This window comes from Dromiciops gliroides, chromosome 1, assembly GCF_019393635.1.
Source record: "Dromiciops gliroides isolate mDroGli1 chromosome 1, mDroGli1.pri, whole genome shotgun sequence".
Classification (NCBI taxonomy): Eukaryota; Metazoa; Chordata; class Mammalia; order Microbiotheria; family Microbiotheriidae; genus Dromiciops; species Dromiciops gliroides.
The window spans coordinates 689,022,759-689,041,004 of record NC_057861.1 but is presented as its reverse complement, the minus strand read 5'-3'; the positions used below and the strand labels follow the sequence as shown (position 1 = coordinate 689,041,004).

At 39.3% G+C, this 18,246-nt stretch overlaps 1 pseudogene; it reads left to right on the top strand.

Annotated features, from left to right (window-relative positions):
- The first annotated feature begins 433 nt into the window (after window positions 1-433).
- Window positions 434-1,600, top strand: LOC122753654 (annotated as a pseudogene).
- The last annotated feature ends 16,646 nt before the right edge of the window (window positions 1,601-18,246 follow it).

Sequence of the window (18,246 nt, the reverse complement as noted above, 5' to 3'; positions counted from 1 at the left end):
TTGCAGCTCACTGATTATATAGCAAGGCAAATTCTACAACAGCCACTTATAAGAGTTCCAGAGGGCCAAGGATGACTTTGAAATGTGATCAATATAAAGCTTAATCTTCCATTTCATGGCCATTTTAAATAGAAAAAATATATACCAGTATTCTCAACATCTTGAACTCCCTGCCAGGCTATGACAAAGCATTTTCTTCTCAACAGAGAACATCCATGAACTACCCCTAGTGAACAATCAAACCAAGCCTTCATTCTAAGGCCAAGGCGGGTGGAGGCAGATGAAACAGGATTGTGACCAACATCCTTGAGCTCAAGGGGCAAAGAACATAGAACATGTGGACAAAGCTGCTAAAAGGCAGGGAGCCTGAGTGGATATCACGTGGGGAGTGGATCCCAGCCAGAGAGAGGATGAGAGCCAGAACTGTGGAGATATGGAAGGAGTAACAGCCGCTGCCCCGGAGTGGAACCTGCCTCCCAACACGCCCGGCATGGAGTAGCGTGCTACCCGTCCAATGGCTCCCTGCTCCTGGGCGTGTCCAGCCTCAGTGGCCGCAGCTGGCCCAGCTCCCTGTGGCTCTTCAAGGACCCCCTCGCAGCCCCCAATGAGGGCTTCTGCTTGGCCGGAGACCAGACCGAAGACAGGCTGACCGACCTTGCCGGGGTGGGGGAACAGAACATCCTCGTGGCCTCCGACTCGGGTGCTGTGGAACTCTGGGAACTGGACGAGAGTGAGAAACTCATTGTCAGCGAGTTCTGCAAGTATGAGCATGATGACACTGTGACCATCGCTGGTGTCCTGCTCTCCAGCACACAGGCCATCAGTGGCAGCAAGAACTTCTGCATAAAAATTTGGGACCTTGGTGAAGAGTGATTGCTGAGTTCCTAACTCTGGCCAAGTCTCCTGTTCTGCTGCTTCTCCCTATAAGGAGTCTGTGTTCCTGTCATGCAGTGAGGACAATAGAATTTTACTTTGAGGGGGCAGCTAGGTGGCGCAGTTGATAAAGCACCGGCCCTGGATTCAGGAGTTCCTGAGTTCAAATCCGGCCTCAGACACTTGACACTTAATAGCTGTGTGACCCTGGGCAAGTCACTTAACCCTCATTGCCCAGCAAAAACAAAACAAACAAACAAATAAAAAAAGAATTTTACTTTGAGATATCTGGTGCCCTAAGCCAGCTTCACACATTGGCCAAAGTACCTCCCATCACCTTCCTACCTCGCTGGCCTGGCATCCTCAGAAGGACAAAGTTTTCACTTTTGGTGATGAGAATGGCATGGTCTACCTTGTGGACATCAAGAAAATTAACTCTATCCTCTGCTCATCTGTGCACTCCCAGAGCTTCAGGAGGCTAGTGTTCTCCCAAGACAGTGTTCCCCTCCTGCCATCCCTCAGTGAAGACTGCTCTGTAGCTGTACTTGACTCTGGCCTTTCAGAGGTGTTCTGAAGCGGAGCCTACAGGGACTTTGTGAAAGATGATATGCAGTCCCCCCTCAATGACTTTCTGCTCATAAAAGTTGGCTGGGACCATCAGATCTTCCACTACGATGTGCCCACAGAGTCAATTACACTTCCTGATCCCAGCAGTGCCAGCAACTAGATTGGATTTAAGACAAAAAATAAAATAAAGGCAAAACTCCTACAAATCCATACCCACCTACCACTTGGTTTGTGAGATGAGAAGTCCTGTATGTAGCAGGTTTGATCCGGCAGAGCAGAACAGAGCAGTTGATGCACCAAGCTTCTCTGTCTGGGGTCCTGTAGAGTCATAAGGAGATAGACATTTCTTTTTTTAATTATATTTAATTTTTTTAAAATGATAATAGGGACTGTCTATTCCCACATCAAGTTACCTTCCCTTCTTCCTCCTCCTTCCCAAAAAGTACATAAAGGAGTAGAGAAGTGTCCTTCCTTTTCCCTCTGGTCCTGAGTAACTTGTAAAATTCCTGGGAATAAACTGAAATTTGAGCATCCCTATACCCTAGGTACGGTGTTCCTTGTGTGCCCTTTGGGGCTTTGGTTCTTGAATAGATCTGAGATAGAAATGGGAAGCGCTTTAAAAACCTTTCCTAGCTTGGCTAACACTAGGACAAGTTCTTGCCTTGGTCACATGAGGGAGTTTCTTTATTATGAATCTTTGTTTGGCTGAGCAGGAAGGAAGAAGGCCTATTTTTTCTAGGTTGTTGGGACCCTCTTTCCCTAGTGCAGTCCCTGCACTCAGGGAGATTGCTTGCCACCTTCTTGCCCTAATCATAAGACTAGTTCCAACATTTGTTTCTTTTGGCCAGGTGCCAGAGGGGATGGTGAAACTTAGTATGGGAGCATCTGGAGGGATTTGAGGGGAGAAAGGGAAGAAGGGGCAAGACAGAAAACTGACAGACTAGAAGGGGGGCTTTGGGATCTGCTCCTCTGATACTAAACTGCCCTGACCTCCACCTCCTGAGCCTTCTCAGCTTTCACGAGTCAGGTTGCTGTGGTTACCTCTCTGTTAAGGAATAGAGATCCCATTGCCAAGAGCCATCCCAATGGAGAATCTGAGATGACTTGGTGAAATAGAAGTCTCTGTTTCAGGTAAAAAAAAAAAAAAGAGAGAGAAAAGAAAAGAAAAAGCTGCTAAGTGGAGGGATTCAATTTCTTTATTTTTTGTCATTTATGGAATAAAACAAGCATTTCCATAACAGTACAATAAAAAAGATGATTGTACATGAAACTGCAAATCTATGTGCAACTTGCTATTCCTTTCAAATATACAACAAAATTATCATGTAAATTTCTTTTTTTCTTTTTTTCTCCCCCCCCACCCTAGTGATGGCTATAATTAGACATATATATATATATATATATATATATATATATATATATATATATATATATATATATTATTCTAAGACTACTTCTATTCAGTTCTTTCTCTGGCTACAGATACCATCTTTCTTCATACTTAATTTGGAATTTGGGTATTTATAATAAACAAAATAACTTATTCACTTAAAGTCATTCTTAAAACAATATTGCTGGGGGCAGCTAGGTGGCACAGTGGATAAAGCACCGGCCCTAGACTCAGGAGGACCTGAGTTCAAATCTGGCCTCAGTCACTTGACACTTACTAACTTTGTGACCCTTGGCAAGTCACTTAACCCTCATTGCCCCACCCAAAAAAACCAAAACAATATTTCTGTTACTGTATATAATGTTATTTTTTTCTACTCATTTTGCTCTTCATTATTTCATGCAAGTCTTTCTATGTTTTTTTCTAAAATCACTGAGCTCATCATTGCTTATAGGACAGTACTATTCCATCACAATTCTATACTGCAACTTGTTCAGCCACTCCCCAATTGATGACCATCCCTGTAAATGGTCCCAAATGCTTAATTGAATTCAGAATACTAAGTTGAAGGAACAGCCAATCAGTGACAATATTTTATAAAAATGAATCTTCTTCATATGCCTTACATAGTCCAGCCATACTGCCTGAGTGGATACTCCTAAAATAAGACACTCACTCTTCCATTTCCATTCCTTTCATTGTCTGCCCTCTATGCTTAGAATGTTCTCCCTCTTCCACTCCATCTCTCAGAATTCTCTCAGAATTCCAACTTCCTTCAAGACTCAGTTCAAATGTCACTTCTGTAAGAGGTCTTTCCTAGATCCCTCAGTTGCTAGTGTTTTTCCCTATGAGCTTATCTTGCCTCTTCTTTTTTGTGTATGAGTTAGTTGGAAGTGAGCCTGCAGAGGGTTTAAAGGAAAATGAGAGAAGAAAAAACAGAGGCCTCGAGGGTAGGTGGGTTTTTTCTAGAAGTTTAGCTGAGAAAGGGAGAAGAGATGATAATAGGAAGGAATAGTAGAATCTAGTGAGGTTTTGTTTTAGTTTTCTGTATTGATGAGAAAAGAATAGTTGCACGTGCAGGAAAGTAAAAGACATTTAAAATTAGAGAAAAGTAGGGGGATAGTAGTGACAATCTATGAGAGAAGATAGGAGGAGATGAGATTACGAGAGCATGCAGAAGACTTTGCCTTGACATGAAAAGAAGGGTTAGCTCTTCATGAAAGACTTTAATGAAGGAGGAAATAGTAGACAATGATGTCACAGGCATATGAAATTTTAAAAAAGGAGGAGAGTGCTCAGTAAATAGACTTAATACAAGAGAAGGGGTAAAGTATGATGCAAGATGCTCAGCTGAGAGAGCTGAAGAGTGGCTGCTATGTGAAAATTGGGAAGAGAGGAGGAAGTTTGGAACAGCCCTTTTGGTTAATGGGATAGAAAAATCTAAGTAGAAGCATTGCCTTGTTGGAGTGAAGGTCCATTGGGATAACACAAGTTTGAAGTAGACACCATATGATTAGGAATGAAGAAGGAAGATAGTGGGAGTAATACATAATTGGAGTTTATATATAGAACAGGGCAAGAAATTTGAGAGTAGTGGCCAGTGGATGATTGAACCTGTTCATCAACAGGGAAGGATTGGAAAGGTTAGAATGTAGTCAGTACTGGGGTGATGGCCTGGGAAATTATTTAGCAGTAGAGAGACTCAAGGCTGTGGTGAGCACAAAGATCAGGGCACAGGGAAGGTAGAATGTTAAAAGATTATGACAGAATAAAGGGACTTCATAATTCACAAACATCTTAAATGATTCATAAGATCATCTGGGGGTCTTGTGGTGCTTCAGAGTTGTCATTACAAACACTAATCACTATTATTCTGTCGAGATGTAGAAGTCAGTTAAACAGAGAGCTTTGGTTACTAGCATGTGAGATAAAATAGCTTTTACTATAATTGATTTTAAGGGTCACCTGAGCCTCAAGAGGTATCCCCTTATTCAAGTGTGTCCAATAACTGGCATAATATTAAGTAGAATTGTTTAGCCAGTGAGCATGTATGCTTTCTGGAAGTCCAAAAAAAACACCTTCCAAAAATTTTTACAACAGTACTTTCCTTTGAAAAATAGGTTATGCAAACCAAAGAAAAAAGTACTATTTTCTAAAACCAGATATTTTATCAGTAAGTAGGTGGTCTAAGAACCAAGAAGTTTTACAATAAAAATCCTTTATACTTCAAATTCTCTGTCATGCATTTAATATACAGTCATTTAAGATTTGTCTACAGAGTTCACAAAAGACATATTTAGTTTTACATGTGTATGGTGCTTGTATTGTCAGGTGTATACAATTTAGTCTGCAACTTGGATCTCATTCAAAGTGTATGAGTTCAAGTCATGTGGAAAATAGATGATCCTGAAATTCTTCCAAAAGCCTTTTTGTGGCTTGTTTCTCACACAGTCAGGCCGATGGTTGGCTTTGAAAATTACATTGGAATTACTGCCTGGTGAGCTCAGCCCATTGTGCCTGAGCTACAGCAGTTCCTGTCTCCTGTTATTGTGTCAGCTCTCTGACAAGGAAGGGAAGGGGAGCCTGCCTGCTGCATAGGGTGCGAACCAAACAGACTCTTCCCATCAAGCTGAGGGAGCAAAGTGGAATCTGGAAACTGTACATCACTACCTTTCCAGGGGAGGAGCAGGAAATGTGTCTGGATACCCCATTTCTGAAGGGCATTTTAGTGAGATATTACAAAGACAATCCCTGTGAGTGACTTCAAAGAGCAAATATTAACACTCACAAGGGAGGTGTCTCATCCAGTGAGTAGTCCTGCTCCTCTTGTTTTACAAAAGAAGAAACTGCACCCCCCCCCCAAAAAAAACCTGAATGCCTGGCTTGAGATTACATAGTTTGGGAGGTTCAATGAAAGGAATAAACCCCAACTTTTTTGCTCCTCAATCTATTACTATTTCCATTTGTGTCAGAATTCTTACAGAAATCTAGCTGAGACTACATTTTTTATCAATTAGAAAGGGCAGGTCCAGGCAAGGAAAATGCATCCAAGTATATTTAATGTAGTCATCCCCAAAGCATCTTTTCCTCATCTAAGTACTGGTTATTTGAGAAAGGAAGAAATGGAGCAAGTTTTTGAGGCAGTAAGGTTTTTGTCCCATTGCCCATGTAGTTAGGACTGAAATTTATATTCTGATAGCTTTAAGTGAAAAATAAACACAGATTTGGTATCACTTACTTTTTTTTATTATAATTTTTTTTTTGGTGGGGCAGTGGGGATTAAGTGACTTGCCCAGGGTCACACAGCTAGTAAGTGTCAAGTGTCTGAGGCTGGATTTGAACTCAGGTCTTCCTGAATCCAGGGCCAGTGCTTTATCCATTGAGCCACCTAACTGCCCTGGTATCACTTACATGACAGGTTTGATGGTTTGAAATTTGGGAGAAAAATAAAGCCAAAAGGAGGAAGTTGATAATTATATCTGTTAATATATTTTAAATAATTTCAAAATTAAGAATACTCCCCACAGCATCTTCATTGGTAGATAAGGATAGACTGGATGTAAAATCAAGTTTCTATAAAGAGTCTACCAGGAAAAGGAAAAACAAACAAACAGATCAAGCCTAAGGGGAACCTCTTGGGCACTCTAAGTGAGAAACAAAAGGATTCTAGAAACCTGGAGTTGTGTTACCCCTTTATGTCATGTTATTTCAAAGTCTGACCACAATAACCCCCGGATCTTGTGTATACTAATAGGAGTATGTGCCCCAGACTTCCAGGGGAGATGTTTTACACCGATTATTCTTATAACAATTTAGTAAATATTCCCAATAGCTAATTAAGCCTGAGTGACTAATCACCATCAACAAATAGCATTAAGGAAAAAACACCAGAATGGAAGGTTCAAGCCAATGGTATTAGAAACACAACACCATACCCCTCAGGTCTACCCCTAGAACCCTGAAGGAAAGATGTAGTTAGCTAATTTTGTTGAAAGATCAAATTTTTCAGTGTTTGTAGGAGCTGGAATAAGGATCTACAGTATATGTGAATCACAGAGAATTGCTTGTGACACTAAGGGGTCAAGTCACCTTCAGGTTTAGCAGCCAGTATATATCAGAGAAAGAACTTGAAAAAACTGAGAAACTAGCTCTCTGTCCACTAGAAAAGGTTACTTTTCCCATTGGAAAATAATAGTAACAAATGCAAATTCATTGGAAACTTACAAAGATAATCCTTTATTTAAAAAAAAAAGAAGGAAGGAAGAAGGGGAGGAAGGGAGGGAGGGAGGGATTGTTGGCTATGTAAGTATAACATTTTTCCACCATACTTATTGCCTAAATGAAAATTCTCCTAGGCTCCATCATTTCTTCCAGAATCTGGATGGAGGGTTTTATGTAAACAAACAATTTCTGAAGACTTGCCCCAAAGTGTACATTCTCCATAGAAACATTTTTGATGCTGCTAGATGCATAAGTACCAGAAATAATGTTGAATAAAGTGTTTTATTCTTGTAAATACTACATTTATTCAGTGTAGGTGGAAATACTATTTTATTAGGGGACCTGACTATAATGCCAATGAGAATTTACTAGGAACTTGAGCTAAGCAGAATGAAATGGGAAAACAGTGGACTGTTTCAATACAGCAAAGTGTAATGATCTTGTTTTTATACAAGTAGTGACTTACTTATTTAAATTAAGCCGAGTCAGATATACCTTGACTTTTGTGATTTTCAGCCTCAAGTCAATGGGAATTATGATTCAATTCAGGGTTGGGATTTGGAGGGAGGCTAGACCTGTAGTTTTTCTAGCACTTATGAGGAAATTCCCTCTACCAATAGAACTCTGCAATTAAAAACCTTTTCTCTTCCTTCTATACTATTTCATGGTGGTCTCATCAGTTCCCATAAGTTCAATTATCATCTCTAGTCAGATGATTCCCAGATCTATATTTCCAGCTCTAGCCTCTCTCCTGAGCTATTTAAGATATGACCAATTGCCTCGCAAACCTGCTGAACTGTGTATCCTATAAGCATCTCAAACTCAACATGTCCAAAACAGAACTCACCTTGTATCCTCCCAGACCCCACTCTGGTGCAAAAAAAAAAAAAAAAAAAACCACACACACACACACACATACACACACAAAAAAACCCACAAAAAAAAAAAAACCAAAAAAACCCCTCCTCTCTTTAGAATTCCTCAATTATTGTCAAAGTCATTGCCATCTTCCCAGTGACCTAGCTTGTGTGCAACCCTGGTATCATGCTCAACTCTTCATTGTCACTCACCCCACATCTAATCCACTGACAAATTTTGTGGTTTCTACCTTCATCATTAATGCCCCCTTTTTCTACTCACAGAGCCACCACTCTAGTTAAAACTTTCATTACCAGGGGCAGCTAGGTGGTGCAGTGGATAAGCACCAACCCTGGATTCAGGAGGACCTGAGTTCAAATCCAGCCTCAGACACTTGACACTAACTAGCTGTGTGACGCTGGGCAAGTTACTTAACCCTCATTGCCCAGCAAAAAACAAACAAACAAACAAAAACCTTACCTTTTGTCTGGGCTACTGCGATAACTTTTTAATATATATATATATATATATATATATATATATTTTTTTTTTGGTGAGGCAATTGGGGTTAAATGACTTGCCCAGGGTCACACAGCTAGTAAGTGTCAAATGTCTGAGGCCGAATTTGAACTCAGGTCCTTCTGACTCCAGGGCTGGTGCTTTATCCGCTGCGCCACCTAGCTGCACCGCAATAACTTTTTTAAAAAAAATATTCTGAGCATTATAAACACCTATTGAAATGGGTATTTCCATAAATATAGATAGAAAAGAGGATTGTACACGGAACTGCAGATTTCTATTATGTATAGCTTATTTCAATTGCCTTTCAGTTTTCCCTCACTCCAACCTTTCCTCCATTTAGCTGCCAAGGTGATTTCTCTAAAGCATCCTGCCTTCCCTATCCCCAATCCCCACCTCTGAGTCTCTTCCACCATCCTCATCAATGAGCTCCAGTGAATCCCTATGACATTCACATTCAAATAGAAATGCTTTTGTTTGGTATTTCAAGCTCCTGATTAGCTGGACCTCTCCTGCTTTTCCAGTCTTCTTACACTCTTACTCCTCTCCCTGAACTCTACTGTCCATCAATGCTGGCATACTTGCTCTTCTTCAAAAAAAACCCAAATACTTCATTTCTTGTTTGCATGCCTTTACAGCAGTCATCCCTTGTGCTTGGAATGCTCTGACCTCTCACACCTGCCTCTTAGTTTCTGTGGCTTCCTTCAAAACTCACCTCAAAGCTCATCTTAGGCTGAAAGCCTTTCCTAGTCTTTCAAGCTGCTAATGGTTCCCCTTTCAAATTTCTATCCATCTACTCCATATGCCTAGGGTCACATAACCAGTATATGTCAGAAGCAAGACTGAAATCCAGGATCTTCTATGCACAGGGGCCAACTCTCCATCTTCTACACTATGAGTGGCTCTCAATTAGATTAGATTTTCTGAAATGGTACGTGTATCTGAAAGTGCAAATAGCCTGTCTCTGAGTTGTATCATCTGTCTCCTTTTTCTTCTCTTGTTATTTGCAACCCACTTAAGAGCTGGGGACATGTCTCTGCCAAACCCTACAAACTCTCACAATGAAGTTTATACCAAGTTGGTTGTTTTTGTTGTTGCTTTTTTCTTTTCTTTTCCTTTTCTTTTTCTTTTTTGCTATTGCTTCTCAGCTCATCAAACCTAACAGGCCTCTCTATTATATCTTCAAAACCCTATCACCAACCACATTGCCTTACCTAAAGAAGTTTGGGGGTTTTGTTTGGGGGGATTTTTTTTGGAGGGAGTTATTGTCCCTGTTACCTCTACTTGAAGCTTTGAGTGCTTACAGAAAATCACTGGTTCTCCCTCAGTTAAACATGAGTGGAAGGGCTATATTTGATTGGATATGCACTTCAGTGTCTGGCTTGATGTTGTTTTTTAAGCTAACAGGGCTGCTATCATTTTGGCTTATTCTTCTTGGAATCTGAGATTTATATGCAGATGTCTCTTTAAGTGCTGGCAGGCAAATGACAATATGAAATCAATTTGTTTGTCTAAAATGTCATGCAAAACTGTGCCTATTCGATTTCTTTTTGTTTCCTCAGAAGTAATGCATCCCTATTCACGCGATTTTGACTTGTATAACTGTGCTCTTTCTTTCAAAAATACAGCAAAGGAGAATGTGTTTATCACAGTATCACATAAACATGGCAATGCTAAAGCACAAAGTGTAACCTTTTTTTGCCTCTCTATAATATATAACTTTTATAACCTTTTTTTCCCTCTAATGATATCTTCTCCTCTACAGTATCCTGTGCCCAAGGATATTTATAAGGATGACAAGACTTAGAGAAATTCCTATTTCTTACCTTCACCTCAGAGCTGCCTGCCAACCACCTGGCATGTAATGGGCCCAAGATTCTCAGGTGATTTTAGTGGACACATTTCTGCAATATATTACTTGTGATGCAGCCTACTAGTTTTCCTTGCAGAAGGGGAATAGGTTCTGGAAGTCGAAGGCCCTTCTCTGACTTATTCAAAATTTTTCATTTCAAAATCCCTCTCTTCACTCAACCCTCCATGAACTATAGTGTGTGGGTAGTGGGGGGAGGGGGGGAAGGGCAAGGAGGGAAGTGGAAGCTATGATATGTTAAACTCAGCTTGAAACCTTAAGCAAGGCCACTTTGATGACTGAGAGCTACTCAAAGGTCAGAGAAATCTTTCCCAGGATATCACTATTAGAATTGTAGAATCACCCAAACAGTGAAGGTGAACTCCAATGACCCTCTCTGGGTCAAAACAACAAGGCACAAGTCAAGGTATTTTTTTAGCCACTGGAGAAAGTCAGATAAAAGTCTCTTGATTGCAGAGGAATAGGAGACAATATGGATTGGATCAGAGGCAGTAGGATATAAATTATAGAGCCATGATCTAGTCAGGAGACATAGGCTCATGTGATAATCATCAAGTCAATTAGCTGCTCTGAATCTATTTCCCAATCTGTAAAATGCCTAATAATATCTACTTTGCAGGACTGTTATAAAGAAAACATTCCCCAAAATTCCTGAGTGCTATAGAAATATGAATCTTTATTACAACAATATGTCCTTATTGGGACAGCTAGGGTGCAGTGGATATAGTGCCAGGCCTGGACTCATCTTCCTGAGTTCAAAATCTGGCCTCAGACACTTACTGTGTGACCCTAGGAAAGTCACTTAACCCTGTTTGCCTCAGTTCCTCATCTATAAAATGAGTTGGAGAAGGAAATGGCAAACCACCCAAGCATATTTGCCAAGAAAACCCCAAATGGGGTCTCAAATAGTCAGATACAGCTGAAACAAAGGAACAACATCTTCTCCTTATTGAGGATGCAGGATTAAGTGAGTGGGATTCAGCCAAAGGGGAGACAGTATTCCATGAAGAAAGCAGGGGCACAAGATGAGGGAAAATACAAAGCATGTTTCAGAAACAATGAGCAGGTCAATTGGTTGCTGTATCAATTATGGAAATAGAAGGAGTCAATACAGTCATGAATTTTGTCAGTGTTCTACTAGATTTTTTTTGTCATAGAAGCTGGTTTGGAATACTGTTTCTGCTATTTGCCAACATTGTGACCTTAGGCAAGTCATTTACCTTCATCTCAGCCTCAGTTTCCTTATTGTAAGATGAAAGCATCGGATTATATGATACCTAAGGTGACTTCCAAAGCTCTAGATCCTGAATTTTCTTGTGGGCTGATTTTCAAAGCCATCTAGACAATGGTTTCATGGTAACTAGTCTCAAGAACCCTTGATCCTAATCTCAAATTCCCAACAATGTGAATCATCTAAACTGGAAAAAGCTGTGGGAGTGACTACACCATTAATGGAGTTCTTCAAAGAAAGACAAGGTGGCCACAGGTCAGTAATGCCCTAGATCAGCTTCCTCTTCAGATGTTTATTAGACTAGGTGGTCTCTAAAGTTGATTCCATTTCTGAGATGCTGTGATTCCTTCAAGTCAACTCCATCCTCTCATTGTTCCCCTCTTCTTATTCCATATTCCTCTCTGCACCCTTATCATCAGCCTCTTGGAAAAGAAAAATTAAATACTTGGGCTTCATTTGACTATGAATCTACTCCAAAAATGGATTTTGAGTTAAAGCCTGAGCAAGGAAGTTGGTGTGTTTTTTCCCAAAGTCAAAGAGGTGAAAAACATATAATAAAACTAAAGGTCAGATAGATACATCTCTGAATGCAGCAGCATACTTCTGGCTCCTTAATTGGACTACTTAGCACTGTAACAGAGGCAGATTTAGCTGTAGTTCATAGTCCTTTAAAAATATTTTTTAAAACGTGATTTAAGAATGTAAGAATAACTTGATTAGGGTTAATTGATTCCACATGGATTGTCTTTTGATTAATACAGTACAAGAGACGTTATACCTTTGGTAGATGGAGAAAAGCCCTTGGTTAGAAATTTAACTACAAGATGTTAAGGTGAAAGATTAGCATGTATGGAACAAATAACAGAAATTCTCTTCACAGGAAACTTTTTTGGAATAATGTGTTTTTTTTTTCCTCTTAAACTAAGATAAGACCAAGTGCAACTATAATAAATTAACCTAAAGGAAACAACAACAGAAGTAAATAAATTAGGAAGAGAGAAAATTTTGGAGGGAGTATGAGTTCAGTTTTAAATATGTTGAGTTTGAGGTGCCAGTTATATGCTCACAGAGATATACAGGAGACAACTGATGATGCAGGAAGAGAACTCAAAAAAGAGTTTGGGTGTATAACAGCTTATCTATGAGGGTAGTTTGTATGAGGCAGAAAAATTTACCTCTTGAGTTTCTCATTCCCTCTCTTTTGCTTTCTATCCTTGTAATATCATGCATCACCTCTCTTGTCAAGCCACTCCCTATTTATCACCCTTAGCTCTACCCATACAAAGAGATTTCTCTTTGGATGTATGGAGGGAAACAACAGAGAAAGCAGCATGATTGACAACCAAGCCCCTACACACACACACACACACACACACACACACACACACTCACAGATCCTCAACTGCTTTTGTAAATTTGCATCTTCTTTATCCTTGTTGTTGTTGAAGCATTTCAGTCATGCCCAAATCTGTGACCTCATTTGAGGTTTTTTTTGGCAGAGATACTGGAGTGGTTTGCCATTTCTTTCTCCAACCTATTTTACATATGAGGGACTGAGGCAAATACAGTTAACTGACTTGTCAGGGGACATACAACTAGGAAGTGTCTGAGGCCAGATTTAAACTCATGAAGTTGAGTCTTCCTGATTCAAAACCCAGTGCTCTATCCACTGTGCCATCTAGCTACTCTTCTTTATCCTAGAGAAAAACAAAAAGATATTTTTGTTACTCTGATTTGATAAGTTTATAAAATATAATAACCAACAATACTCTCCTTTATAGGGCTTAGGAGCCTCCAGTTGAGATGTCTTAACAATTTGAACAATGTGTTCTTTCTTATTTACTTTCATGTGTATACCTTTCTGTCACTAAACATGTCTCTTTTACAATTCCCTACTCACAAATTATGAAACACAAAAATCAGAAGCAACTATGTTTGACCAAATTTTATCTAGTCACCGTTCAAGCTAATTATATAAAAATTATAAATGGTATTTTGAAAAAAAGATGTAAGCTTTGGAATAGGAAATCACTTTGAGAATGAGAGAATGAAATGAATGAGAGAGAGACAGACACAGAGAGACACACACAGAGAGACACAGAGAGAGAGAGAGAGAGATGGGGGAAAGAAAAATTACCATGGCCCTTAGCAAACTCCAGCAGCCATGCCATCTCTCATCCCAGGTGATATCTACCTAGTTTAGCCCCCAGTTAAGGGTGGCAGCAGCTGCAGTGGTAAGGAGTGTTCTCTCCATCTCTCATTCTTCTTGCTCAAATCATATATATGGTGTCTTAGCTCACCCTTCTATCTCTCTCAAGAGCCAATCCTCTAGGGCTAGGAGAAAAGTAATATTATCCTTCAGTATCTACAGCTCTCATAGGCTTAGATTATAGGATACTCACCAGATGGGATCAGGAAGACATCATAGGATCAGAGGTGGGAGAGGTAGGAGAATGGAGTGTAATGGAAGGCAAAGAAGCAGAAAATATTAAGAAGGATGGAATGGTTAAGAGTACCAAATGCTCCTAAGAGGTCAAGGAGGATGAGGACTGGAAAAAATGTCATAGTACTTGATAATAAAAGAGTGATTATTTTTATCTTTTCTTTGGAAAGAGCAGTGTAAGTATAGTGGTAGAATGTCAAGAATTGTGATTTCTGATTATAAGACAGATGGAAAATGGAGAAATAAGTATTAGCAAAGAATGTCCTGTAATGTACTGTATGTAATATATTAAGATATTTAGCCCTTCTTTTAAATATGACCAATACATGCTCTAAGACTATATGAGTTGGGGCAGCTAGCTGGCGCAGTGGATAGAGCACAGGCCCTGGAGTCAGGAGTACCTGAGTTCAAATCTGGCCTCAGACACTTAACACTTACTAGCTGTGTGACCCTGGGCAAGTCACTTAACCCCAATTGCCTCACTAAAAATAAATAAAAATAAAAAATAAAATAAAAATAAAAGACTGTATGAGTCACAGTCTCTCCCACAAATAGGATGGTGTCTAATCTGTTTAATAATTTCCATTTCATTACAAATGAGTACACCAGTTCCTACTCCCTTGTTCCAATTCCTACTCTTTAAGATTAGTTTTGCTCTGGATGATACTGCATATTTCACATAAAATGGGATATATTTGTATAACTCTCCAGCTCATTCCAGGGTTCCTGGTGGTACTTGTTGCCTGGATCATCAGTACAGAGGACTTAAATAGAAAATCTTCAGAAAATTGTTCCAGCAAATTGCCATTCCTACAGCATTTACAAGAACTAAAACCTCATTCAAAATTAACAACCTGTGTCAAAAATAGAAATCCATACAGAGCTACAATTTTGGAGGTTTTTTGTATCTTCATTTGTTTTTACCTCATTCCATTATTCTGATGGAGATTTCTGAGTCTCAGGAATTGAGTTCAAATTCAGTGAGTCAAAATTCTTGCCCTTGTTGACTTAGAGTGAGATGCTATACAACATTCTAGCACTGCTTTGTAGGAGACTTCTTTTGATGTAGAAAAGGCAGTTAGAATAAAAGTTCCAGGCAATTGGTTGAAAGGGATCCAAGCAAGACAAGGAAAAGAAAGAACACACAGAATTAGGAAAGGGAAAAACCAAGTGTTGTCCACTGCTATTCTACTGTCAATGTGGCTGGGCTCAAGTGGAAAAAACAGTGACTCTTTTAGCCACAACACCACACATATAGCTAACACAGCTGGTACTTTAATCTCGCTTTATGAAGAACAAGAACAAAGTCATCTGTTCCTCGTAGGTGGCTTAGTCTTCAAATTCTGCTTTCAAGGTTATTGACACTTATCTCCTTTTACTTATTGACTTGTACAGTGACATTTAACCTCCATCTATTGACTGTGATTATTTGCCCAGGGAGTATTTCACCATTTTCAGATGCCATCTTCAATTCACTTAAACAGATAGATGGGTTGAAATAAATTTTCTTGTGATGTTGAGACTCTATTAAGTAAAACATTTTCCATTTGACTTCGATTATAAAATCAGTAATTCACCCTTTGTTCAATTCTATCCAACAAACATTAACTGAGTTTCTACTATGTGTAAGGGAAGAAGCAGCACGGATCACTGGCTAAATGAGTGGCCTCAGAATTGGGAAAACTTGGGTTCAGGTCCCACATATGATATCTATTATCTATGTAATCCTAGGAAATCATTTGAATTTTTGGTACCCCCTAAGCAACTCTCTAAATCTATGCTGTTCAGACAAAACCCATTTGGGGTTTTCTTGGCAAAAATACTGTAGTAGTTTGTCATTCTTTCTCCATCTCCCTTTACAAATGAGGAAACTGAGGTAAACAGGATTAACTGACTTGCCCAGGGTCACATAGCTAATAAGTGACGGAGGACAGATTTGAACTCAGGGAGATGAGTCTTCCTCACTGCAGGCCTGGCATTCTAACTACTGTGCCACCTAGCTGCCCCTAAGACTATGTTTATTTTAAATATATTTTTATTTCATTAAACATTTCCTAATCATATTTTAAAATTTTTTAACATTCATTTTCTAAAATTTTGAGTTCCAAATTCTCTTTTCCTTTTGCTCCTTGCCTACCCATTGAGAAGGCAAACAATATGATATAATTTGTACATGTGAAGCAATTCTAAACGTGGTTCCATATTAGCCATGTTGGGGGCAGGGAGGCAACCCACAGCAAAAAAAGGAAAGGAAAGAAAAGGGAGAATGTATGGTTCAATCTGTACTCAGAGTTCATCAGTTCTCTCTCTGGAGGTAGATAACATTTTTCAGCATGTGTCCTTTGGTATTATCTTGGCTCATGGTCTTGATCAGAGTTTCTAAGTAAGACTATATATGTTAAATCAGTTGTAATCTGTATGCTTGGAGAGAAGTTCTGGGCCAGAAAAGTTCTATACTAATTAAACCATGAGATCAGACCCATAACCACTCTAAAACACGTGAAAGGCACTGTACTAGGTGCCAGGGATACCATGTAAGAAGAGAAACAATTTCTTACCTGTAAGAGTTGATAATTCTACTGAAAGAAGGACAAGAAGGTGAGAAAAATATGTAAACTAAGTGAGCACTGGAATTAATAGATATATATTTAGGCATATGCTATTTCACCAAAAATCACAAAATCAGGGAAAAGCAAAAAAGCTATTATAAAGGCAATGGGAGTTTGCTGCATGCCTAGATCACCTAAAATGGGAGTATTCACATGGAAGACTCCATGCAGTTTATAGGAGACAAGAAGACTGGTACATGGGTGGACATTCTGTGTTGCCCTATCATAGGGTGGGGAGCAGTCTCTCTCACTGGCTGCAAACCATAACTGTGTATACCTTTAAAACTACATGACTTGCAATACATCTACAGAGAAAGAAATGATGGTATCTGAATACAGATTGAAGTATAATTTTTTATTAGTTTTAATGTAGAAATGTTTTACATGACTACACATGTAAAACATATTGAATTGCTTGAGTTCTCAAGGAGAGGTGGGGAGGGAGGGAATAAGAGAATTTGGAACAGGAAGTTTTTAAAAATCAATGTGAAAATTTGTTTTTACATGTAATGTGGGGAAAATTCTAAATAAATAAATTATATATATATATAAACTACATGACTTAGGACACGCTTCTATCTTTCCTATAGTATTCACTAGTAAAAGACTCATTCATTCACAATAGGTATCACCATGAAGTAAGGCAGGAAAAGGCTTATGGGTCACCTTTCCCTTCTCTCAGCCTAGGTGGTCCCAAGAAACATGATTGTAGTTTTGGTCTGTTTCATTTGTCCTTTTCAGTCCAAGGTGCAGGGAGTGGTGTCCAAGACCAGAGATTCTTTGAACCCAGAATTCCAGGACAGTTTTGCAGCCAGGCCAGCAGAGAAAGCATGAGATGCCAAAAGTCTAGAATAATATTTGGTCTTTGAACATGAATTTGTTGAACTAATGCTATAGAGGACTTGAGCTAGCTATGAACCTAATCCCCCTCCCCTATCCAAAGAGTAAAGTGTTTGGGGGTAGGAATGGTAGAAATTATTTCCCCAGGTATTGGGGGAGATGTTTGTTCTTGTATTCTTTTGAAGTAAATATTCCTTTATAAAACCTAATTTGACTGTCAAATAGTTAAATAAGGCTAGAGTGATTGGCCTTAAAATTAAGGGAACACAATCAGTTGGGACTCTTTCCAATGACCAAAATAAAAAGACCTCTGCCCCAAACCCTTTAGAAATAGTGGAGAGTCTTAATTGGGAGGGGAATAAAGGTATGAAATGGAGCAGACTTGACCCTCAGACAGTAGAGCCACTATTACATAAAATGTTAATAATACTAATAAAATGTTATTTCTAAAATTATGCCAATAATTAAAATGTCACCAAAATCATGAAATATGAGTGGATTTCCATTTAAGATAGAGGAATGAAATATCATAAAGAAGCCCAACTCTCCCATAGAACCCCTAACAAATACAGCAAGAAAGACCAGTGATAAAGAAAGAATTCTGAAAAGATTCAGAAGCAAGTTCCTCTATCTTGTCCAAAACTGCACAATAAGACAGCAAGAAGAGATCAGAGGCTGACAGAAGGGTTGAAACAAGGAAGCTAGCACTAGCTCAGGTAAACAGAGAGGTGGCAGAGGGGGCCAGAAGAAGGATCACACTAGGAAAATTAGCAAGAACTCTGTATACTACTGGAAAGCCATAAGAGGTGGAGAAAGGATGAAAGC